General features: G+C 41.1%; 1 long non-coding RNA gene across 8 annotated transcripts in view; it reads left to right on the plus strand.

Moving 5' to 3' along the window:
• LOC122556751 (uncharacterized) overlaps positions 1–26,977 on the plus strand; it is a 91,543-nt gene that overhangs the window by 33,579 nt on the left and 30,987 nt on the right. For 5 of the 8 annotated variants that reach the window (XR_015759662.1, XR_015759663.1, XR_015759664.1 and 2 more), the window contains one exon: positions 16,896–16,963. This is a non-coding gene — a long non-coding RNA (uncharacterized LOC122556751). Of the gene's footprint in view, positions 1–16,895; positions 17,771–26,977 lie in introns of all 8 variants that reach the window. The other 3 variants (XR_015759660.1, XR_015759666.1, XR_015759661.1) reach the window with 1 other exon arrangement.

The following is a 26,977-nucleotide window of genomic DNA, read 5'->3' on the forward strand; positions in this document are numbered from 1 at the left end:
GCGGGTGTCCCGGAGATGTTCCCTAAAGCGCTCAGCTAGGAGGCGTCCAGTCTCCCCAATGTAGAGGAGACCGCATCGGGAGCAACGGATATACTAAATGATATTAGTGGATATGCAGGTAAAACTTTGATGGATGTGGAAGGCTCCTTTAGAGCCTTGGATGGAGGTGAGGGAGGAGATGTGGGCTCAGGTTTTGCAATTCCTGCGGTGGCAGGGGAAGGTGCCAGGACAAGAGGATGGGTTGTTGGGGACGTGGAACTGACCAGGTAGTCACGGAGGGAACGGTCTTTGCAGAAGGCGGAAAGGGGTGGGGAAGGAAATATATCCTTGGTGGTGGGGTCCGTTTAGAGGTGGCGGAAATGTTGGTGAACGATTTGGTTTATGTGATGGTTGGTAGTGTGGAAGGTGAGCACAAGGCGTTCTGTCCTTGTTACGGTTGGAGGGGTGGGGTCTGAGGGCAGAGGTGCGGGATGTGCAGGAGATGCTTTGGAGGGCATCTTTAACTACATGGGAAGGGAAATTGCAGTTTCTAAAGAAGGAGGCCATCTGGTGTGTTCTGTGGTGGAACTGGTCCTCCTGGGAGCAGATACGGCGGAGGCGGAGGAATTGGGAATACGGGATGGCATTTTTGCAGGAGGTAGGGTGGGATGAGGTGTAATCCAGGTAGCTGTGGGAGTCGGTGGGTTTGTAAAAAATGTTGGTGTCCAGTCGATCGTCATTAATGGAGATGGAGAGGTCCAGGAAGGGGAGGGAGGTGTCAGAGATGGTCCAGGTAAATTTAAGGTCAAGGGTGGAATGTGTTGGTGAAGTTGATGTATTGCTCAACCTCCTCACGGGAGCACGAGGTGGCGCCAATGCAGTCATCAATGTATCGGAGGAAGAGGTGGTGCTGTTGTAATTACGGAAGATCAACTGTTCTACGTAGTCAACAAAGAGACAGGCATAGCTGGGGCCCATATGAGTGCCCATGCCTACCCCTTTGGTCTGGAGGAAGTGGGAGGATTCGAAGGAGACCAGTTCGGCCAAACGAATGAGAGTGTTGGTGGAAGGGTACTATTGGACTATCAGGGAAGAAACGGAGGGCTTGGAGGCCCTGGTCATGGTGGATGGAGGTGTGGAGGGACTGGATGTCCATGGTGAAGATGACGCGTTGGGAGCCGGGGAAACAGAAGTCTTGGAGGAGGTGGAGGACGTGGGTGGTGTCTCGAACGTATGTGGGGAGTTCCTGGACTAGGGGAGATAGGACAGTGTCGAGGTAGGTAGAAATGAGTTCAGTGGGGCAGGAGCATGCTGAGACAATGGGTCGGCCAGGGTGGCCAGGCTTGTGGATCTTGGGAAGGAGGTAGAACCGGGCAGTGCAGGGTTCCTGGACTATGAGGTTGGAAGCTGTGGGTGGGAGATCTCCTGAGATGATGAGGTTCTGTATGGTCTGGGAGATGATGGTTTGGTGATGGGGGGTAAGGTACCTGTATCATCAGCACCCAATGCAAGATGCCCACGCCTTTCTTGGAGTGATTCCAGCAGCTGGAAGTTCCTAATGCTCCTGCATAATAATCATAGAATCATTGAATCCCTATAGTGCGGAAAGAGGCTATCTGGTCCATTGAATCTGCATTTTCCCTGCGATGAGCAACCCAATCAGATGGTGCTCCCTAACCCTATCCCTGTAACCTTGTGTTTACCATAGATAATCCACTTAAGTCTGCACATCCCTAAACACGATAAACAAAATTCTTAAAAATATGCATGAAGACATTTTCAGACCTCCACCATTTCCATCATGTGGAATGGGGCAGCTAAATTGAATTTGTACCAATTTTCATTACTGCTCATCATGATATACGAGGCTGTCCACTTTTGCTTTCCATGCAGTAAGCTTGTCATCACCATCCTCACTTATAATAGGGATCTATAGGAACCATTTCATCTGGTGTGAGAGAGGAATAGCACTTACTTGTCCAACAAGATGGACAAGCTACACTGAGATGATAGACATTATCAAGGTTTGGATGTGAGCATACAAGGTGTAGTTAGTAAGTTTGCAGATTACACCAAAATTGGAGGTGAAGTGGGCAGCGAAGAAGGTTACCTCAAAGTACAATGGGACCTTGATCAGACAGGCCAATGGGCTGAGGAGTGGCAGATGGAGTTTAATTTAGATAAATGCGAGGTGCTGCAGTTTTGAAAAGCAAATCAGAGCAGGACTTATATACTTAATAGTAAGGTCCGAGGAAGTGTGGCTGAACAAAGAGACCCTGGAGTGCAAATTAATAGTTCCTTGAAAGTGAAGAAGGCATTTGGTATGCTTTCCTTTATTAATCACAGCATTGAGTATAAGAGTTGAGAGGTCATGTCATAGCCGTACAGGACATTGGTTAGGCCACTTTTGGAATATTATGTGCAATTCTGATCTCCCTCCTATCAGAAGGATGTTGTGAAACTTGAAAAGGTTCAGAAAAGATTTACAAGGATGTTGCCAGGGTTGGAGGATTTGAGTTATAGGTAGAGGCTGAATAGGCTGGGGCTGTTTTCCCTAGAGCATCAGAGGTTAAGGGATAACATTATAGAGGTTTACAAAACCATGAGGACCATGGATAGGGTGATTGGAAAAGATCTTTTCCCTGGGTTGCGGGAGTCCAGTACTGGAGGGCATAGGTTTAGGGTGAGGAGGGGAAAGGTTTAAAAGGGACCTAAGGAGCAACATTTTCACACAGAGGATGGTACGTGTATGGAATGAGATGCCAGAGGAAGGGGTGGAGGCTGGTACAATTACAACATTTAAAAGGCATCCGGATGGGTATATGAATAGGAAAGCTTTAGAGGGATATGGGCTGGTGCTGGCAGATGGGACTAGATTAGATTAGGATATCTGGTTGGCATGGATGAGTTGGACTGATGGGTAGTGCTGTACATCTCTATAACTCTATGAAGAAGACCTGGATGTTAGATCCCATTCCTTGGGATCCTAAGCTGCTCTTCCACCAGGTCTTTGTGAAATCATCACAGTGGTTTCAGGCCCTCATATCATTGAATCATAGAATCCCTACAGTGCAATTAGAGGCTGTTTGGTCCATTGAGTCTACATCGACCCTGTGGAAAGCATCTCAGTCAGATCCAGCCCCTTTACCTTATCACCGTAGTTACTATGGCTAATCCACCTAGCCTGCACATCCCTGGACTCTACAGGACAATTTAACATGACCAGTCCACTTAATCTGAATATTTTTGGACTGTGGGAGGAAAACTGAGCACCTGGCGGAAACCCACACAGAGTTGGGGAGAACATCCTAATTCCACACTGTCAGACACCCTTGTGCTGTGAGGCAGCAGTGCCTTATCCTTGTACAACAGATGACACCCAATATATATGGAACTGAATCCCAGAAGTAAATGTCTTTTGCAGAATATGAGAAATTTTGAGATGAAAAGAAATTGTTCCAAATGGGACAAGGTCTATTCATTTTTTATCATTGCAATTGGTACTTGTAAACCAGAAAAAGTAACAACCAGAAGAGGTCAGGCCCAATGACCCAAAAATCTTTTCTCTGAATTTTTTAGTCCTTTATCCAACAACTTATCAATTCCATTCAGTTCTCTAAAGCATATATCCCACAATTACTGCATGCTCATCTTTCTTTATCTTGCTGTGGCCTGCACATCCCCCATCTAAGACAAAAATTAGAATCTAACACTATTTCTACAAAGCAGATAAAATTGACAGGCACCCAATAGATACACAAGTTCATCAACCTGCTGAAAATTTTACACAATCCAGCTGATTGGTTTTAACTACATCTTTATTACAGAGGTTTCAGTTACCCTTCATTTGTGTTATTTGTTTCCAGAAATAATGCCATGCTGTTGTGCAGGAGGTTTGACTGTTTATTCAATGCATGTTAGGAAAAAGGATAGTGTCTCTGGAACAATGCTGACAGTGGGGTGGGGGAGGAGGATCCATCTCATTATCTTCAAGGACAATTTAAATTACAGTATCTGGGCTGTCATCAACATGATAAGAGCCTCTGCAAAAAACTGATCTGTCATGCCTCTTGCCTTACCCCTTCCCCCACACTGTGAGCGATTGTATAGCAGCAACTCACCCTCGCTGTCACCTCCTGCATACACTGTTTTATCACTGATGAAGGACTGTGACTGAGTTTTTCCTTGATTGTGGAAGTTCTCCTTGTGTATTCTGGATGTGTTGATAAGGCAAAGTTAAAGCTCCTTTTTAGTGGGGTTGTCACACGTTCTCTGAATTGCAGTTCGGTTTCCATTCAGAAGCAAACTATAAGCCAGTAGTATAGATTCTCAAGAGTTTCTACTAGAAAAATAAGCAGAACTGGCTAGCAGTGGGGTGCCAAATTGTGCAGAAAATAGCAGCTGTGCATGTTGGTCTGCAGATGTATTCACTGATATACCTCCAATAAAACCTCATACCCATTTGCTGAAGTATTGAAGTGCAATTGTACTTCAGCTTTATTTAATGCTTGGATCTTACTGCCCCTGAAAATGAACTGCCTTGTAATGCTGAATGTTTCTGATAGTCAATTGTTAGTGATTTGGCAAATGAAATAGAAACCTCCATTTAAATTTGAATTACAAGTTGAATCTGGAAGTGGGGATTGGGAGGAGGGGGTATGAGTAGTGGGCAGCAACAGGTTTTCACTCTGACTGTGTTGTCAAGATGGCAAGAATCCTGAGCCACTTTAATTATCTATTGGGCCTTGTTTCAATTTTCCAAGTTGGACTCTCTCCCAAAGTCAGTGAGAAATTGAGTTTGCCAGGAATATACAAAGGGGTGGGAGGTGAAATTGCTAGTAGCAAGCCACCAAAGAAATATTACCTGACCAGGTGAATGATTGTGAGGGAGCGATCAAGAAAATCACAATCAACCAGAAGTAAGGGAAAGTCCAAGTTTCCTGCTCCTTTCACATGGAAATCTATAAAAATATTTCTGTAAGCTTTTATCCATATTTGGATGTAAAGAGCATGGTGATTATAGTTTTGTAACAGAGTCTTTTCATTATTGTGTATTTAAAGGCTGCCAAAGAGGCATTTACAATAGCAGTAGATGACACATGATTACTGCAAGCCAGCCAGTGTATTACATACAATTACATTTCTCCAAACCAGACAGTTTGGATTTGATGAAATATGGCATACCAGACACTACTGGCCCAGAACTTTGAAGCTTGCAACACTATGGTTGTACCCAAGGGAATGTCCATGCATTCACAGGCTGTTGCTGATTAATCCAGTGATGATTGAACAATAAATGATATCAAGATAAATTAGAAACTGTGTGGTTCCAATCAGTTACTCTACCAGGCTCATTGATTAACTATCTGTCCTGACCATTTCCAGGTCAGGAAGCTGCGTAGAAGGAAAGGTACTAATGGACCTGGCCCGAATTTTCTGATGTCACCCTCAACATCGCACAATATTATATTCCAAGCGTCATTCACTAGCACCAAGGTCAATCATTCAAAATCATTTCCAGACCAGAATTTAACTTGATATACTGGTGATTATAATAAATGTTATTAACAGTTATTTATATATTAGTATTTAGAACATAATGAGTTCATAGTAAAACAAACAGTAACAACTGCTAATAATTGGAAATGAATTTGTTGGTCATACCAGTCTTCTATTTTGAAGTAAACAGCGTCATTTGCAAGTTTTACTGGATTTCTCTTCTGGGATAGACTGATCAATGAAATTATTGTAATTAGTGAATGCCCATTTTAATACTGGCTGGTCTTAAATTTATAGCCATTTGTGTGTATGCACATGGACAGGAGCTGGTGGGTCAGGAGATGAACGAAATCTGTATCTGATATTCCTGGCTGTTTCTGGCCTTTCCACGAATGTAAGGAACACAGTCTCTGGGGCACATCCCATTTGCCTTATTTGAATTGGATGCAAGACTGCTTGTTTGGCCTAGACATTTAAGGTTTGATTTTAACTTTTGGCTGTAGTGAGGAATGGTTGACAATGAATTGGCCACCCATTGTACACCCTGCCTGTTTACCAGTGGGTCAATCTGCTAGCACATATGTTCAAGCACAATTCATAGCTGAAATCAGCCCCTTAGTGTTTAATAATCAGCAGGAGAGGTGACTAAGCACCAGGAGCTGACCGATTAAAAGAACTAAAAATGCTGCTTTCAAACATAGGAGACAATACTCATGTACTGTATATATTTTACAGGCAGCAGAAACTCCATCTTTCATTAGGGAGGATTTCATATTTGCACTAACACTGCAAATGGAAGGTTATCCAGGGTCATGGATAGTTCCACAGTTATTCCCCCCAACATCCCCCCCCCCCCGCCCCCAGAAACCCCAGACTGAGCTGAGAAAATTGGCTCTTAAAGAACTCCAGGGTTTTCACGTCAATCTGTCAGGATGCTCCTTCCTTGTTGAGATAAGTCTTCTGCACTGAACCATGACCATTATTGTCTAAACTAATGCAACTCTTCTTATGTTTTTTTAAATTTACAAGGACTTTGTGAGATCACTTTAGCTTTTACTAGTTTGAACTTCTATTTTAATAATTTAGTTCAAAGCAATGATCTGGATTAACCTTTGCTATGCCATTAATTATTTTATATGCTTCATTAAAGTCACAGGGCCAACCTGAAACTAACATATCTGACATAGTTAAAAATCACACAACACCAGGTTATAGTCCAACAGGTTTAATTGGAAGCACACTAGCTTTCGGAGCGACGCTCCTTCATCAGGTGATTTTTAACTTTGTACACCCCAGTCCAATACCGGCATCTCCAAATCATATCTGACATACTCTATTTGACAGTGTTGCACTGACTGCTTCATTCCTGCTCTAATCCCTACCTATCTGAATCAGGAATGGACCTTACTATTTTGCACATTTCTTTGGACATGAATTCAAATTTAAGGGACAACTGGGTGCAGTGTGCACCAATTCTGTTTCACCTGGTTGTAGCAGGGGTTGAAGCAGAGAAGATCTGAAACGTTAAGAGGACATATATCTTTGTGGGATCAGCAAGAGCATGGGCGTTTCTTGAGCATTAACAAGAATGCCATGAGCAGCTATCATATTAGGGCACTTAACTGCCCAATTAGTTGTCTTTACACACTCTCCCACACTGGACCTTCCTCATCAGCTGGCTTAAGCTCTGAGCTGCTATATCTAAGACATTTTCCCAGATGACCGCTGCTGACAACTTATGGTATTTTCCACTTTACCAATATGTGGGTAAAGAGTTAAAAATCACACCACAGCAGGTTATAGTCCAACAGGTTTAATTGGAAGCACACTAGCTTTCAGAGCGCCGCTCCTTCATCAGGTGATAGTGGAGGACACAATTCTAAGGCACAGAATTTATAGCAAAAATTTACAGTGTGATGTAACTGAAATTATACATTGAAAAATACCTTGATTGTCTGTTGAGTCTTTCATCTGTTCAAATACCATGGGAGTTTCACTTCTTTCAAGTGGAAGTCACAAAGCATTTTTTTTTAAAGTTGCATTCTCAAAGTTAGCTGTCACAATGGGCATTAGCTAGACAATATGTTGAAGGTGTTAGCCCCCTGTGTTCTCTGTCTATGCCATGATGCTTAGATTGATTCTAATCAAAAAAGTGAGAAAACAGGGTTTTACATGAATTCATGCAGTTTTTGAGCAAAGTACAATGTATTTCCTAACTGCTCTGAACTATTGCCTTTCTGCAGGCGTAATTGCATTTACATCTGACCCCAGCTAGAACTTCTGGAAACTGACTAAAACTTTGCTCACTTTGGGTTTTTTTAAAAATTAAAACCAATTCTTGATTTTTCTTAACTTAAAGCAAGCTAATGTTTTTCAAGCATTGCTGTTTCCAATTCTAAAAGTTACACTATCGAAACAAATTCACATTATCACTCTAGGGAAACTCCCAGTCAGCTGTTCCCTAAGACAAACTTGTTTCCAATCGTGGGTCTCAAAAGACTGACAAGTTAAATATTATTTCTTCATTCATAAAAAGCAAAACACACAAACCACTAGTTCAAAATTCAAACACTCAGATAAATGATATTAATTTAGCTTAAATTGCAGACCTGATATTCAATAACAAGAAGGTTGATTGCATGATAAAAAACAAGTACAACTATATTTGCTCAGGCATAATTACCAGGACCTGCATCTGGAATGGATTTACCATTTCGTTGTGAAAGCTGGAGTGGAAGTCTTTGGGTGGAGGTCCTGTAAATGGACCATATTCTGCTTTGTGGGCCCAGTGTGGGGATTCACGGCAAGTCAGTCAGGGAGCTGCACTGAGATCAGTCAAGGATCTGGTCAGTCATCAGTTGACGCTGTCCATTCAAGTCAGTCAAGGGGGTAGGCCACAGGCAATCCTGAGGGTATGCCTACTAAAAGTCAAGGTGGGCTTATCAACATTCACTCTAAGCTGGGCTATTCCGCACATGGTGATCAGTGTTCTGGTGTTGATTTCAACATTCACTTTTGAATTAAGAAGTTGCAACTTCCCATGAACCTCAGAAGCCCGCACTGAAAAAGATGTTAGAGGGAACATTGGTTTTCAAGGGCCAGTGTAATAGGAGAGATGTTGGGAAACTGAATTGTTAAAATTGTAAGCAGAATTCTGGGATGCAGAGGAGGTAACTATTGTGAATGGGGGCAACTCAACATATAAGTGGGGGAGAAATTACAGCATGAAAGAGAAATGGGTAATGAGGGAAGGGGTGTGGTTACCAATGGTCAGCTTTGATGAGGAGTTCATGGAATGCTATATCTGGCACTTGATATATGTGGGTGAAGATGGGTGTTAGACAGGCAGGTTTAGTGGGAACATCGGCAAGTCCAAAGCCAATGGCATTCCAATGGAGGGATATCAAGAAAGGAACTAATTTGAAGAGTTCATCAAAGGTAAATGTTTGAGACTGAGACTCACTATGTGAAACAAAATGCTATTTCTTTCCAATTTGGTCCAAATAGCAATGTATAATGGAACTGAAAATGACTGTCCACACGTCCTGATTTTTCAGGGAAAGGTGTTTCATTCTGTCAGGAAGGGGACTTCACTTTCGAGTGAAGTGCGACCATTTGAAGACCAATAGTATGACACCGGTGAGCCCGACATGTATACATGTATCTTAGACATTAATCTACTGTGTGGAATCCAAATCCTGGCTCCAAGCACTCTTGACCATGTCATGCAGCACAGAAATCAATCCAACTAATCACTGTAGAGGAGAAGAGAAGTAACGTTTTGTAGCCTGGGAAGATTCACATGAGGTGTCAAAACAGCAAGCACCTTCCAAGGCCCAAAGCCTAGATATGGTGCAGAAGCTGCTCATTTTATATATTGGACTGTAAGACCTTGTGTAGCTTTAAGGATGCCTAGGTTCTACACCTTTAATTTTGCACATGCAGTTAGATCGCTACTTGCTCACACTGTAAACCTGTATTTACAAATGTGAGAATATATTTAAAATGAAGTTTCAGCAATGTGCCCTCATAATGTCTTCTTCTTTCCTTCTCTTTCACTACATCTAAGTTCAGTTCCAGGTACCGAAGCTGGGAGGGGGCCTGCCCTATAGTAGAGCCCATTTGACTTGCAATTTTGGTTGGGTGACCCCAGGGGCACTTGTGGCTTGCGGGCTCAAACATGCTGAGTGTATCTTGCCCAGGTACAAGTGCACCTTCCTCAGATTGAAAACTGAGGGTGATTGGCAGGGTGGAAGACCTGACCATTTCTGGAGTGTCCGAGGAAAACACTTCCCAGAATCGTCTGCCTGAAAGCTAATTGGCACTGCCCTATCTCCAAGTGAGGAAGAGACAACAGGAGTGAAATCATGGTGCGTCATTTCCTTGTCATTTTGCTCTTGGTACTGAATAGATCAGACCCAAATATGTCAAAGGCAGCACAGTGCTAACAGTATTAGTGAGGTGCTGCAACCTTAGTTTTAGGCTGCACATTACCTCTAAAAAAATCTATCTGCTATTCTTGGATCTGCTTGTGCATTTCCATGAAGTTCTTAATTCCTGACACCATGGTGTCATCTCCTGCCTGGGACTGAGAGGAACCTTTGAGTGCCAGAGACCTGGGCATCCCTTCCTTGGCCAGCTGTGGAGATGTGACAGTAAAATGTTCACCCAACTAGCTAATACATGTGAAGTGTCAGTATCTGATGGGGGGTGCAGATGGTAGCCTTGTCGGTGAATCCTGTCGGAGACCTTTGGATTCTTCCTCGGAAGTGGAAAAGGCAATGATTTGTGTGGATGTTCTCTTGATGATGGAAGTTGCAGGAGATGAGAGAAAATGTGTTGTGAACAAGGGATGGTGTGTATCTTAGAGTCATTGAGATGTACAGCATGGAAACAGACACTTCTTAATGCATTCACAGTTGTGGTAATGGGAGAATAGCACACAATGAACAATGATTCTAATCTGATTTTCAGCACATGGATATGGTCTTGAGCGGTCTTTGTCCTCACCAACTAGGGCCTGTAGTGGGTGTGGAAGAAAATGTTGGGCATCCCATCTCACGACCATTTCCCCCCATTTGGTCAGTTTCCCCTGGCGTGAGACAAAAGGAAGGATTAAATTAAATTAAAGTGCTTGGCACAACTGCCAGAGTTTACACAGGTGGGGGAAACAAGATAGGCTGTCCTGAGTGAATAGGCAGTGAAGATGGCATGCAGGATTAGTATTGTGTGTTGGGGGCATGATGGAGTAGGTGAGAATGTTAAGGGGAGATGTTAAATCCAATAAGAGTGATACACCATATTTCGTAGCAGAGTGAAGATGCACTTACCCTGGGAGAAGGCCATTGATCTTCTACCTACAATGTTGAGCCTTTCTTTGGATCTCTTGAAGCAGACCGACAGTGTGTGGTTGCACGGTCTCCTCTGTGTGTTTTTGGGAAAGAGGGCAGCCATCTTCTGTACTACCCCAACTACAGAACCTCTATGTTCCAGTCCGCATGGCACAACATCCATCTTCCCTTGACTGCCATGGCTGAGGCAAATATCACAAATCATGTAGGGCAGCTCTTTTTATCTCTCCACTCTGTAGGCACCCTGCCTCTAATCCTCATGAAGGGCTTTTGCCCGAAACATCGATTTTCCTGCTCTTTGGATGCTGCCTGACCTGCTGTGCTTTTCCAGCACCACTCTAATCTAGACCCTAGATTGTAAGAGCTTGGTATGATGCACACCAGCTTTTTAAATATAGCACTTGTGCCATATCCCGGCAGTGGCTAGTAAGTCTATTTATGGTGAGCAGGAGAAACGATGAGTGAGGTGCCAAAGCAACATGGTATATAGTCATAAGATGAGCTTGTGAAGATGGCATGAGAAAACTCACCAGGTCTTGCATAGAGAAAGCCTCCGTGAAACTCACCAAAATTGATAAACAAATTCTGGTAAGATTCAACTCTTTGTCTCCCCTGACAGACTGTACATGACACCAGCAGAATGAATAAAACCAATATAATATGACCATTAATTCCTTCATAATCATTTCATTGTAACAAGATAAAGCCAGCCTGGAATTGGTGGGCTGCAGTAAATTGTTCAGTATTTGCAGTTTATCAGCAGTTTGGTCATAAGGTTAGGTCCCTTGAACTATCTCAAACCTTGTGTTGATTGGATCAGTAAGGTGTTTCCACCTATTATTTACTGGAATTAAAATCTATATCCACTCCACTATTAACTCTTTTCAAGGATGAAAAACCCAAATGACTCCAGTCTTTTTTCATAACTCATGAATTTTTTTACACTGGATGTCATTCATTTTCATCTCTGCATTCTTTCCAGAATGAAAGTTCTCCTTTATTATTCAGCAACCTGAACAGAACAAAGTATTCAAGATATGCTCTAACCTGAACACTATACCATTCCACCATGACTTCCTTTCACTTCTATTCTCATAGTTAGGTTGTTTTCTTGCACAGTCTATGGGCTAGTTGTTGATTGATGTGCACCTTGCTGAGTATTAACTTAACTAAAACTCCAAAACCTCTTTCAGTTTCATCCTTAATTATCCTAAAACTATTTATTAAAGATTGTGTGTCATCTATTTTTCTTTCCATCGTGCAACACAATCATGAAGAAAACGACAGATTGCAAAATGGCAAAAACAAATGGTACTATTTTTATGATCAATATCAACAAAAACACATAATGCTGTGTGAATTCCACATCCTCATTGGAGAAACAGCTGGTTGATTTGATAGCTAAATGAAAAGAATTGCTACCTCAATAGATTAAATGAGCCCTCGTTATCAAAATCAACCCTACATCCTTTGAATGAAGGAAATAACAGGTTTGATTTGTGTTACAGTGTTAATAACCACAATTTTTCTCTGGTTTCACATAATGATAAATAACTATTAGAAAATAAGGAACATGGAAGGTCCCTCTAACTAGTTCACGTGATCATCTTGTCTTATATAAATATATTCTCTATTCCAGTGCATATTTGAGTACAAAGAATTTTTTAAAAATATTACCTAAGTAACTGTGTTCTGATTCAATGTTCCAACTGTTTGCATCTATGCTGAATTCTTGGTGTTCCATGTACCCCATTAGCAGCTGTCAAAATATTTAAATGCAGCTTTCAGGTTAACTCATCACCTCATTGATTTTGAAATCTTATATTGAACAGATAAATGTTTACTTTCACATGTCAGAGCTCGGAAAATTCCATTTTCTTTTAGCACTGAGCAGCTGCTTCTGCTTTATGTCCAATGCTTAACTCTTTCTGTTTGTCAGAACATCATTTAGCTTGCTCATAATCACCATCATTATCCTCCACAAATGTAGACTGAGCATGGGAATATCATGAATTCAATTGATCTCAACTAAAATCTTCACTTGGGATGAGAACATCCAATTTTTAGGAATTGCTTCCCTTAAAAAATAATGAAGAACTCAGCTTAGGTGCAAAGGTTTTGAACATGAGTCAGAACACAATAACTTAGGTAATAATTTTTGCAATTCTATGTCTTATTATGTCTGATTGGTAATTCTAGTGTTTTATGCAGTCCATGTTCCTTTTCCAAATTAGATTGCTCCTTACCACAGCATCTGCAAATTCATCAAGATAAATCTTGCATTGATCAAACCTAGAATAGCCTCACCAGTGCAGAACTGTTCATGTTGCACATGCTAGATTTTCCTGCTTGTACACTGTGTACATAAGAAAAATCATACACTATTGCTTATTTCATAATGATGTCATGTAGGCAGTACTGCACCTTCTGTATTTGTAAAAATGGATTAGCCTGACTGATATCGGAGTCGAAATTGCTTTCCCTTCTTAAGCTGTGATGTTTCTCACTATTAATATATATTTACTTAGAATATTTAGCTATTAAGAAGTGCTTTAAGCTTTGAAGAGTTTTTGTCAAATATGTTCATTTTCCTTTTATTTTCTTCCTTGTTCTCCCAAATTCACAAACTGCTGATAGAATATAATTCTTTAGATGCCACAATTTTATAATAAACCATGCATTGGCCATTCTTCTAATATGGATCTAAGTATTAGGTGATTTAACTGTGAGGAATATCTAACCATATTTAATTTAAATAACAACGTTTATTATGATTATAAATATGAAATATCACATTTTAACTTTCTCCACCTGATTATTATACCCAAGTCCTTTCATGGTTTTTTTTAAATGGAAGAAACATGGAACTCAAATGGCTGTAGTGGTCACCTGACCACAAATTAAGGAAAATTTGCTGACCCCCATATTGAACAAACAAAACCATCTTCACTGAAATTACAGTTTTATCTAGGGGTACCAAAACCAGGCAATTGAACCAGCATCAAGAAATTCACATTTCCTATTTAACTCTCAATTGTCTGATTTTGCACTTTGGGAGATTAAAGGGTCATCTGCCAGGTAGCCAGCTTGGAGAATTGGTGGATCCAGACTCAGGAATATACATTGACCTATATTTCAACAGCTGAATTTGAGCTGCAGAACAAAGAGAAAATATATATTTACAGTAACTGAACCTGGGTGGCTTCTTCTTCTTCTCTCTCTCTCCTTGTCTGATTCTCTCATCATCTTGGAAAAACAGTGCCTGTTGAAATTGCAATTGGGAGAAACACTCTTTCTTTAAGAACTGAATATATCTACAGATTATGTTACTGCTGTGGTTACAAGTCATTAAACAATTACATTTGGTCTCAGGTTTAGAATCTAACCCCTCAAAAGACTCTAAGGACTTCTAAACTACTTAAACTTATCTCTCACTATGTAACAGATATTGTCACTTATTACCTGTATTTTATTTGACTTTGGAGTGATGATCTTATTATTTATTCCTGGAGTTAGTAGGTAATATAACTTTTTTTTCAGCCAGGAATACCTTGTCATTGGCTTTGTTATTTTCCAGCAAACTACGTTTAAATTAACTGAATTATTATCAAGCTGTGTGCTAAAATGTTATAAAATTATCTGTGGTGACTAAGCAAGAGGGACTTAGAAAAAGGGAAACCATACCCCTGCCTCAACTGATTCTAACACCTATCTAACCACAATATGGAGAGCACATACATGAATTACAGAGATTCAGGAAGAAAGCCAAATATCACTTTCTTAGCTGTATATAGGGATGACTAGTAATGTTGGCCTTGCCCCAAATGCCCACATGCAGAGATTTGTTTGCAACTTTCAATTTTCTCTTCTTCTCGAGCATCATGAATGCACACCAGTACCAACAAAACTTATTTAATGGGTAAAGTGGATAAGTATCCAGATATTTGTAACATAATTTTTTTAAAAATTGACATGTAAGTTATGGGTACATCTCTTACACTTATTTGCTTCTTCGCTTCTTCGCTCTTTAGGCAGCAAAATAGCAAATGAAATTTAATGTTAGTGTTGAGTATTGCATATAGATCAGGAAAAATAGTGTAAACATACTATGAATCGAATGCCACGGGAGTACTACATAAGAGAAAGTTAAATAACAATTAACATACTGCTTTTAATGTTTAAATAACATAACAAAACAATTAAAAGGTTAATAATGTGATCAAATCCCAATCACAAGAGAATCCTGGAAGTTATACTTAATGTATTACTGGTCACAGGTCGAAACTGTGTTTGCTGAACTGAAATGCACATATTTAAAATTCGTCCATCCTTTTGCTCAAATGCAAATATGCTCTTGCTGCTCCCTGTTATAAATTAACTTCTAGTTCTGTTACCCTCAAAGATTTCTGCCTACATCAAACTCTGGATTTGGTCCACTTCCTACTTCTATCATTGGTGGGTTGCTTAACTTTAAGCTCTGTATTTCCATCAACTCTCTGCCTCTGGCTTCTCTTTCATTTTTTTCTCTCAAGACGCTCTTTGAAGTCTTGCCCTTTGACATAGCTTATGATCATCTCTCCTTACTGTGCTCTAAGATCATACGACATAGGGTTAGAAGTAGGCCATTTGGCTCTTTATGTCTGTACCGCCATTCAATAACATCTGGCTGACTTGATAATGTTAATCCATTTTCTTGCCTTTCCCCATAAGACTTGGTTCCCTTAAGGATTAAAAATCTGTTTATCCCAGCTGTAAATATCTTTAATGACCCATCCTTGACAGCATTCTATGGTTAGGAATTCCGCGGATTAATTAGCCTCTGAGAGAAGAAATTCCTCTTCTCTCTTTTAAATGGACAAAAACTTATTCTGAGACAATGTTCTCTGGTCCTAGATTTTCCCTGAAGGGGAAACAATCTTTCCACATTTAAGCCTAAGAATCTTACATATATCAATAAAGTCTCCTATCATTCTTTTAAACATCAATGAGTTCAGGCACCACCTACTCAATCTCTACTGATAAGAAAATCCCTCAGTCTCCCATAGCAACCTAGTTAACCTTCACTGGGTTGTCTTCATTACAGGAGAAAGTGAGGGCTGCAGATGCTGGAGATCAGAGCTGAAAATGTGTTGCTGGAAAGGCGCAGCAGGCCAGGCTTCAGGAAGGGCTCATGCCCGAAACGTCGATTCTCCTGGTCCTTGGATTCTGCTTGACCTGCAGTGTCTTCATTATACACAAGTTCCATAAATATTACTATAAGTTGGAGTGTTTTTGCAATATAATACATGCATCGCCTACATCTTTGCCAGCATGAAATGGGTTAATGAGAGGGAATTAAATCAACTAGGTCTGTAATCTAGACACACCTACTCTAATATTTGCATTTTTGGACATTGGGTGAAGATATGATCAGGCTCCTCTGCCAAGCTTTCCATAGTTGATGAATCTAGGAGCACTGTCTGTTGAAACTCATAAATAAATAAGAATGGTCACCCATATGCTTAATCCAGCCAGGTGCCAAAGCTTTCATAACAGGGTTAAAGGAATAAATCACATTCGTGATTTACTCTCTGAGTAAAGCTTAGTCAGTTTTTTTATTGTACATGTGAGTGTTTAAATTGCATCTATGTCTCAGAGAACTATCCGTTGTGCCATTCAGTTGTAGGCTGAAACCATAAGTAACATAAATCAACATCCTTAATTTTAAAACATTTTTAACAATTATAACCAGACTGGAATCCCAGAGAGGCTTTGGGGCAGAGTTTATGTAAATATGTGATACATCACAGATGCTTCAGTATCAAAATTTCCTTCCACTGATGTATAATAAATTTATTTTACATTTTTTAAAAGTAGTCTTTCTAGACATATTGATAATACTTCATAAAAGAGTGGATTACAGGCCCTATTCAAGATCCCTTTTTGGGCAATTTTTTTCTTGGAATTTAGTTTCTTGTATTGAATTATTGTCATTTAACCTCTTTTTGAGTAATTTGCTGTGATATTAAGATTATATTGTGGTTTATTTTTGCACTTTGTTCAATGTGTTTCCCTATTCTTCTTTAGGAATGTAATTCTCCTCTGAACCAATTCAATCAAATTGAGGATCTGCATGGAACCAACTAATTCAAAATGTAAGACATTTCAGCAGGGATAATTTCATCTTCCAATACCACTCGCCATCTAGCTGTTATGAAATACATGCAAATAACCTTTGGCTTTCATCCTTTTCTTTAAAGAGAAGGTCACTTTCAATCAGCATTGAAACAATCAATGGAACAGAGTTATAACCTGTCCTCTCCAATGCCTCTATTCATGTTTGGACTCGTCAAAAGGTGACCACTCTAATCAAGTAAAGATTATTGACCAGGTTTTTCAGACCAGATCCACTGATCACTTGCTAGGGCTCTGCTGCAACCATCCCAAGAATGTAATCAAATTACCAATTTTTGAACAGAAGCATATAAAACCAGTTCCACAATCTCACCAATTTTAGCTGCAGTAGTTAATTTGGCTATTGGTGTCTTTTCCATTTTCTGATAGTTTGTTCATGACTAGCACAATTTTATGAAATTGGGAATTGAGAATTAAGTCAAAGAAACTTGTGAAGTATCAAACTGGAAATAGTTTTGCTTTTGGCTCTGAAGTGCCTATTCGTATTGCTCTTCAACTATTTTCAGCAGGCCACGCTGATGGCTCTCTTTTTATGTCTGGGAAGTCACTCAACCCACTCTGAGCATTTGCCTACAACTGTGTGATTGAGAACAAAAATTTAACAGGGTCAGGAGAAATCCAATCACTGTCTCTTCTGTATTTCACATTGTCTATATTGGATAATATTTAAACAAAGTGCTTGGCTGGTGAAAACAGGACTTAAAACTGATTCTTGGACATGAAGCTTACAAGGTGCAAAATCAATGCAGCAACTTTACTGGAGCCATGTAAGTCACATGGTTTGATCTAAACAATATCATAAATATATGTCCCGGGGACATCCCTGCTAGATGACCTGACTTAGCATCACTTTGATCCTGCAAGTCTATTCTGGACACACATCGATATGTTATATCTACAATTGAAAATAATACATTCATCAAATGAGGGACCCGTTGCTCCCAAGCTGATCATTAAATCAAAGAGTCTCTCTCCTTCTGTGACGGGGGGGGAATGGGTGCTGTTTGGAATCATTTGGTTGTGACCTCCTCCATTTCTTAATTACATAACATGATGATGACTATCCTATGGCATTGTTGTGATGTCCTAACTTCTAGTCCTTCTTCACAGTATTAGTCCTGTTGCAGGTGGTACTATGTTTGTAACACAATTACAGTGGTATATAAACTTCTTGAAGCACAGTGTTGTTGGAGAAGTCTCTTGATTGTCTTTTCACCAATGTTAAACAAAAGGCTGCTTGATATTTGAAAGAAAGACCAAGGGTTCAGTGTTGATTTAAACTACTCAACAAAAAAGCAATCTGATTGACATAGGACTTTAATAATAATTTAATAATAATAATATTTTAAAGAAAATACAATATTGAGAAGCAGAAATATATAATTGACCCAACAAACTTGCCACATATAGTGATGGCTGATGCATTATGACGAAACATTTCTTCCTCCTTCCATGGTCACGTAATCTCCTGTTGGGTGGCAATGATATCTCAAAGCTCTTTAATTCATAAAACATAGAATAATACAGCACAGTACAGACTATTCAGTCCTCGATGTTGCACTGACCTGTGAAACCAATCTGAAGCCTATCTAACCTACACTATTCCATTATCATCCATATGTTTACCCAAAGACCATTTAAATGCCCTTAAAGTTGGCAAGTCTACTACTATTGCAGGCAGGGCGTTCCATGTAATTCCTACTATGCTCTGAGTAAAGAACCTTGCTCTGACATATGTCCTATATCCATCACCCCTCAATTTAAAGCTATGCCACCTCATGCTAGCCATGACCATCCAAGGAAAAAGACTTTCACTGTCCACCCTACTTAATCCTCTGATCATCTTGTATGTCTCTATTAAATCACTCTCAACCTTCTTCCCTCTAACAAAAACCGCCTTAAGTCCCTCAGCCTTTCCTCCTTCCATATCAGTAAATGTCCTTTGAACGCTTTCCAATACTTCCACATCCTTCCTACAATGCGGCGACCAGACTGTATGCAATACTACAAGTGCAGCTGCACCAGAGTTTTGTACAACTGCAGCATGACCTCATGGCTCCAAACCTCAATCCCTCTACCAATAAAACCTAACACGCCATATGTCTTCTTAATAACCCTATCAACCTGGGTGGCAACTTTCAGGGATCAACGCACCTGGCCACTGAGATCTCTCTGCTCATCCACAATGCCAAGAATCTTAGAGTTAGCCCAGTATTCTTTATTCCGGTTACACCTTCCAAAGTAAATCACCTCACACTTTTCTGCATTAAACCCCATTTGCCATCCCTCAGCCCAGCTCTGCAGCTTATTTTCCTCCCTCTGTAATCTGCAGCATCCTTCCACACTGTCCACAACTCCACTGACGTTAGTGTTACCTGCAAATTTACTAGCTCATCCTTCTACACTCTTATCCAGGTCAACAGTGGCCCCAAAACAGATCCTTGCGGTAGACCACTAGTAACTGAAATCCAGGATGAACATTTTCCATCAACCACCACCCTCTATCTTCTTACAACTAGCGAATTTCTCACCTAAACCACTAAAATCACCCTCAATCCCATGCCTCCGTATTTTCTGCAATAGCCAACTGTGAGGGACCTTATCTAATGCATTACTGAAATTTATATACATCACATCAGCCACTTTACCTCATCCACCTGTTTGGTCACCTTCTCAAAGAACTCAATAAGATTTATGAAGCATGACATACCCTTCACAAAACCATGTTGACTAGCTCTAATCAAATTATTCCTTTCTGGATGATTATAATTCCTATCTATTATAATTCTTTCCAAGACTTTACCCACAACTGAAGTAAGGCTCACTGGTCTATAATTACCAGGGTTGTCTCTACTCCCCTTCAGCATTTGCTATTCTCCAGTCTTCTGGTACTTTGCCTGTAAACAATAATGACATAAAGGTCAATGTCAAAAGCTCTGCAATCTCCTCCCTAGCTTCCCAGAGAATCCTAGAATTAATCCCATCCAGCCCAGGAGACTTATCTATTTTCACACTTTCCAGAATTGCTAACACCTCCTCCGTATGGACCTCAAACCTGTCTAGTCTAATAGCCTGTAGCCCAATAGCTCCAAGGTATGGTACATTGGCGAGATGAAGCAGACGCTATGATAACGCATGAATGGATGTCGCATAACAATCACCAGACAGGGGTGTTCCCTCTCAGTTGGGGAACACTTCAGCAGTAAGGGACATTCAGGTCTTCGGGTGACCATCCTCCAAGGGGACTTCAGGAAACACAACAATGCAGAATGGCCTAGCAGAGGCTGATAGCTAAGTTTGGAACCCATGAGGATCGCCTCAACTGAGACCTTGGGTTCATGTCACACTACAGGTGACCCCTCACCACCAAACACTGTCTCTCTCTCTCTCTCTCACATGCACATGCAAACACACACAGTTTCATACTCACACAGACCCTCTCCCATACACACACTCTCTCTCTCACAGACGCATACAACCCCCACACTCACACCCTCTCACAGGCTTATACTTCATCATACTCACACACACACTCTACCAAGCATGCACACATGCAAACACACACTCTCTCCTGTGCACTCACACTCACACACTCACTCTCTCTCTCTCATGCACGCACACACATATAAGTCTATAGGGTGAATTTGCATTTGCAGAATTATAAAGAACAAAAGAACAAAGAAAATTTACAGCCCAGGAACAGACCCTTCGGCCCTCCAAGCTTAAGCGATCCAAATCTACTGTCTACACCTGTCGTCAATTCCTAAGCATCTGTTTCCCTCTGCTCCTCACCTACTCATGCACCTGTCCAGACACATCTTAAATGAATCTACCATGCCTGCCTTTACCACCTCTGCTGGCAACGCATTCCAAACGCCCACCACCCTCTGTGTAAAGTACTTGCCGCGTGTATCCCCCCTACACTTTTCACCTCTCACCTTGAATGCATGACCTCTCGTTACTGAATCCCTCACCCTGGGAAAAAGCTTATCTCTATCTACCCTGTCTATACCCTTCATGATTTTATAAACCTCAATCAGGTCCCCCGTCAATCTCCTTTTTCTAATGAAAACAAACCTAACCTACTCAACCTCTCTTCATAGGTGGCACCTTCCATACCAGGCAACATCCTTGTAAACCTTCTCTGCACCCTTTCCAAAGTGTCCACATCCTTTTGGTAATGTGGCGACCAGAACTGTACACAGTATTCTAAATGCGTCCGAACCAATGTCTTGCACAATTTTAACATGACCTGCCAGCTCTTATACTCAATACCCCATCCGATGAAGGCAAGCCAACCACATGTCTTCTTGACCACCCTGTGCAGCAACCTTCAGGGTACAATGGACCTGCACTCCCAGATCTCTCTGCTCTTCAACTTGTCCCAAGGCTCTTCCGTTCATTGTATAATTTGCTCTAGAATTAGACTTGCCTAAATGCATCATCTCACATTTGTCTGGATTGAACTCCAGCTGCCACTTTTCAGCCCAACTCTCCAGTCTATCTATATTCTCCTGTATTCTTTGACAGTCCCTTATGCTTTCTGCTACTCCACCAATCTTCGTGTCATCTGCAAACTTTCTGATCATACCAACAGTGCCCTCTTTCAGATCGTAGTCATGATTTGGAGATGCCGGTGTTGGACTGGGGTGTACAAAGTTAAAAATCACACAACCCCAGGTTATAGTCCAATAGGTTTAATTGGAAGCACACTAGCTTTCGGAGTGACTCTCCTTCATCAGGTGATTGTTCATCGACGAGTGTGCTTCCAATTAAACCTGTTGGACTATAACCTGGTGTTGTGTGATTTTTAACTCTTTCAGATCATTTACGTATATCACAAACAACAGTGGCCCCAATACTGATCCCTGTGGAACTCCACTGGTCACCTTTCTCCATTTCAAGAAACTCCCTTCAACTACTACTCTCTGTCTCCTGTTGCTCAACTAGTTCTTTATTCACCTAGCTAGAACACCCTGCACACCATGTGACTTCACTTTCTCTATTAGTTTACCATGGGGAACCTTATCAAATGCCTTACTAAAGTCCATGTATATGACATCAACAGCCCTTCCATCATCTATCAACTTGGTCACTTCCTCGAAGAACTCTACTAAGTTGGTAAGCACGATCTCCCCTGCACAAAACCATGTTGCCTATCACTGATAAGCCCATTCTTTTCTAAATATAAATAGATCCTATCCCTCAGCACCTTCTCCAGCAACTTTCCCACCACTGATGTCAGGCTCACTGGTCTGTAGTTACCCGGAATATTCCTACTACCCTTCTTGTACAGGGGGACAACATGAGCAACCTTCCAGTCCTCCAGCACCTCACCTGTATTTAAGGATGCAACAAAGATATCTGTCAGGGCCCCAGCTATTTCTTCTCTCACCTCCCTCAGCAACTTGGGATAGATCTCATCCGGTCCTAGGGATTTGTCCACCTTAATAACCTCTCGCCTACCCAACACATTTTCCCTACTTGTATAAATGTGATCCAGACTAATCAAACTTCTATCTCTAATCTCAACATTCATCATGTTCCTCTCCTAAGTGAACTCTGACGCAAAGTAATCATTTAGAATCTCACTCATTCTCTCAGGTTCGACACACAGCCTTCCTTCATTATCCTTTAGTGGACCAATCCTTTCTCTAGTTACCCGCTTGCTTCTTATATAAGAATAAAGTGCTTTGGATTCTCCTTAATTCTGCTCGCTAAAGCTATTTCATGACCCCTTTTAGCCCGCTTGATTCCTCATTTAAGACTGGTCCTAATCTTCCGATATTCTAGGTACATTTATTTTGCGCAAAAAATGGACAACTTGTAGGCAGTCAATGCAGGCAGTCAATCCATGTAATATTTTATAAATTCCTACTTTGGAAATAGAAACAGTCTGACTCAAGATTGGGATACAGACAGACTCTAACCTCACATCTTTAACGTATTGTCTGAGCTGAGATGTTACCTTTATTTATAAAACCTTAAGTTATCTCAAAAATGTGACTTAAAAGAAGTCCTGGGATTTACATATTAATGAACTGAAACCTGCAACCCATTCCAAAAGATGAAAGACTTAACAGCAATCTAGGTTTGTTAAATATATCATTTCAGTTGCATGTCACTGTAATCTTTTGCTATAAATCTTATGTCTTATGATTCTGTTCCACAGCTACCCAATAAAGGAGCAGTGGTCCGAAAGCTAGTGCTTCCAATTATACCTGTTGGACTATTAACTGGTGTTGTGTGATTTTTAACTTTGTACACCCCAGTCCAACACCGGCTCCTCCACATCATGACAATCATTAATGTTACTGTGACTGACAAAGTATCACAGCAAGTCAGGCAGTATTTGGAGGTGGAGAAGTTGACATTTTATGTGTAACCCTTCTCCATTCCTGAAGAAGAGTTACACCTGAAACATCGACTTCTCCACCTTCTGATGTTGCCTGGCTTCCAGTGTTCTTCCAGCCTCCTGCCTGTCTACTTTGGATTCCAGCATCTGCAGTTTTTTTTGTCACTGGCAAAGTATCACAGCACGAACCTGTAAATATTGGCAGTTACCTGGATTGCACCAAAAGACACCCAGTTCCCAATCACAATAATCACAGAAACCTGTTCTTCTGGATTTGCTGCTGATAATTAGATTATGATATTTCTCAGATCTTCTCCTTGCATGTATCTGCAGTGATTTAGGTTCTTGAAAATTTGGTGTGTCTTTGTGTTTAGGCTTATAAACGTAGTTTTCAATTGTTTGTTTCTTCAATACTTAGTCGGCCCTTGGGGCATTTTGGGGAATAGGGCATTCCCAGAAACAATTTTATTTCCTGTCAGCTGATCCACACACATCACAGCTTATGGAAATTGTGGAGGAGTTTTTAATATGATTCCCACCCTGCCCCATAAATGATTTTTGAGGTCAGAGCTACAGTGGAGAAATCACATAAAATTTCAAGATTGTGGGAATGTTATTTCTAGTATGCAAATTGTGGAATCCGGGCTGCATGTGTAATAGTCATACCATATTTAATTAATTTGAAATAATTATTTTTCAAATGTTCTTGAATATTACAAAATCATCTTTCTCCAGAAGGAGGAAAATATGAATCAAGTCATCGTTAGTGCTTGGACTGAGAGACAAATGTCAGATTAAAAATTAAAGAATGAGTCAATCGTCAAGTGCTTTTAATAACTCAAACATTTTGATTCTGAGGTGTAACCTCCTCAGATCATACTTTGGCAAATTAGTTGAAGCTGTTAAAAAATTGCTGGACTCTCATTTTACGTGACAGCAACCTTGAACATTGAAGTATTCTCTCAGTGGTTTCTGTTTTTGTCTACTTTTTGAGACTTTTGGTTTGTGTAGAAGAATATACCTTGTGTTCTACGTTTCTTTCTGCTGACTGAACATTTTGAAAGTGCTTTACAATGTGCTATTCACTACTTGCAGTTAGTAGCTGCAAGATAGCTAATCTACTCAGAAATATTGACTCTTTGCCAATACAGAAAGACTTTCCACGATGCATGGGAGGAGTTAATTTTGGATAAATGCTAGATGTTGCACTTTAATAAAGCAAACAAGGGCAGGACGTATACAGTTAATGGTAGGCCCTGGGTAGTGTTGCTAAGTAGAGAGGTAAAAACGAGGACTGTAGATGCTGGAAACCTGAGTCTGGATTAGAGTGGTGCTGGAAAAGCACAGCAGGTCAGGCAGCATCCAAGGAGCAGGAAAATCGACGTTTCGGGCAAAAGCCCTTCATCAGGAATAGAGGCAGGGAACTTGCAGGGTGGAGAGATAAATGAGAGGGGGCTGGGGAGAAAGTAGCATAGACTATAATAGGTGAATGGGGGTGGGGATGGAGGTGATAAGTCAGAGAGGAGGGTGGGGGAAGGTAGTGAAGAGTACAATGGGTGAATGGGGCTGGGGATGAAGGTGATAGGTCAGAGAGGAAGGTAGATTGGATAGGTGGAAAGGAAGATAGGCAGGTAGGTCAGGTCATGGGGGACAGTGCTAAGCTGGAAGATTGGAACTGGGATGAGGTGGGGGGAGGGGAAATGAGGAAACTGGTGAAGCCCACATTGATGCCCAGGGGTTGAAGTGTTCCGAGGCAGAAGATGAAGCGTTCTTCCTCCAGGCGTCGGTTAGTGAAGGAGCAGCGGTGGAGGAGGCCCAGGATCTGCATGTCCTTGGCAGAGTGGGAGGGGGAGTTGAAATGTTGGGCCACAGGGCCACCCTCCACTCTAACCTATCACTTTCATCCCCACCCCATTCACCTATTGTACTCTATGCTACTTTCTTCCCACCCCCACCCCCACCCCCACCCCCCTCTCATTTATCTCTCCACCCTGCAGGTTCCATGTCTCTATTCCTGATGAAGGTCTTTTGCCCGAGACATTGATTTTCCTGCTCCTCGGATGTTGCCTGACCTGCTGTGCTTTTCTCACACCACTCTAATCCAGACCCTTGCTGAACAGAGAGACCAAGAGATTCAGGTCCATTGTTCTTTGAAATTTCTGTCACAGATAGACAGGGTAGTTAAGAAGGCTCTGGATATATGTTTACTTGCTGAGCTGGAAGGTTCGTTTTTCGGATGCTTTGTCACCACACTAGGTAACATCTTCAGTGAGTCTCTGAATGAAGCTTTCTACTTATATGTTTGGGATTCCTTGGGTTGGTGATGTCATTTCCTGTGGTGACATTATTTCCAATGGTGATGTCATTTCCCATTCTTTTTCTCAAGGGGTGGTAAATGGGATCCAAGTCAACGTGTTTGTTGATAGAATTCCAGTTGGAGTGCTATGCTTCTAGGAATTTTCGTGCATGTCTCTGTATGGCACAGAGGGTGGTGTGTATATGGAATGAGTTGCCAGAGGAAATGGCAAATAGATAAGGTCATCTTTTCCACCTAGAACTAGAGGGCATAAGTGAGAGGGGAAAGATTTAAAAGGGACCTAAGGGGTAACTTTTTCATGCAGAGGGTGGTGTGTGTATGGAATGATCTGCCAGAGAAAAAGTGGTGGAGGTGGCATAATTACAACATTTAAGAAGCAGCTGGACGGATATATTAATCAGCCAATCAGCTACTTTGTAAAGATTGGCCTTGAAATGCCTAATGTCTCCACAGCAGAACCTCACTCCCACTGAAACCACATGTGCAGGTTAGGTGGTACCAATGGTCTTTCTTCCATCTGATATGTGTGCTGTCCTGCACATGCCACTTTGAGGATCCATCCCTAACCTTTAAGTTCATTTAAAATCCCAACCGTCTCCTTTCCCCTGCAATGTACATTTGGTAGGGGACCAATAGACGATGTCAGGTGACCCAGTTGCCACATTTTCACCCACCAAAAATGCTTACCCCATAATACATTAGGTGGGGTAAGCTGCCTGCAAGCCTACCTGGCCTTAAGCCTCTTTGTGACCCTTAATTGCCCAACTAAGGGGTAGGTAAGGGCCTAATTCTGCCTCCCTACCACAATATACTTGACACCAGAAGGCAGATTTGAATGGGCACGCTGCTTTTTAATCTACTCAAGGCAAAGCGTTTGGGAGGAAGTAGCAACAGGCCCCCAACAAAATGTTTCTCCACCCCAGCTTGGCATCAATAACATGACATCCCCAAATCCTTTCCCACCTTTCCTTAGGCAACTGATATCTCCCTCCCCTCCAAATCACAAACTTACAATGGCCATGTTGTCATCTTGCATTCACCCAGTCTCCCTACCTATTCTATCCAGATTGTAATTTTGATTACCTCAAAGAAATCTCTTCTCAACCTTTTCTTCTCTAAGAAGAACAGTCTCAACTTCTTCAAGATGGGAAAATTATGGCCAATGCCTCCACAATTTCTACTCTTACTTTGCCCCGTATTCTTGAATGTATCTTATCTGTCCTGGTGCCTTATCAAGTTTAAATACAACCAGCCAATATCTTCTCTCTAACACTTTCAGACCCATGTAGAATTTGAACTTAT

The sequence above is a fragment of the Chiloscyllium plagiosum genome, unplaced genomic scaffold (assembly GCF_037043375.1).
Source record: "Chiloscyllium plagiosum isolate Xiang-an unplaced genomic scaffold, Cpla_swu_hap1 HiC_scaffold_16, whole genome shotgun sequence".
Taxonomy (NCBI): Eukaryota; Metazoa; Chordata; class Chondrichthyes; order Orectolobiformes; family Hemiscylliidae; genus Chiloscyllium; species Chiloscyllium plagiosum.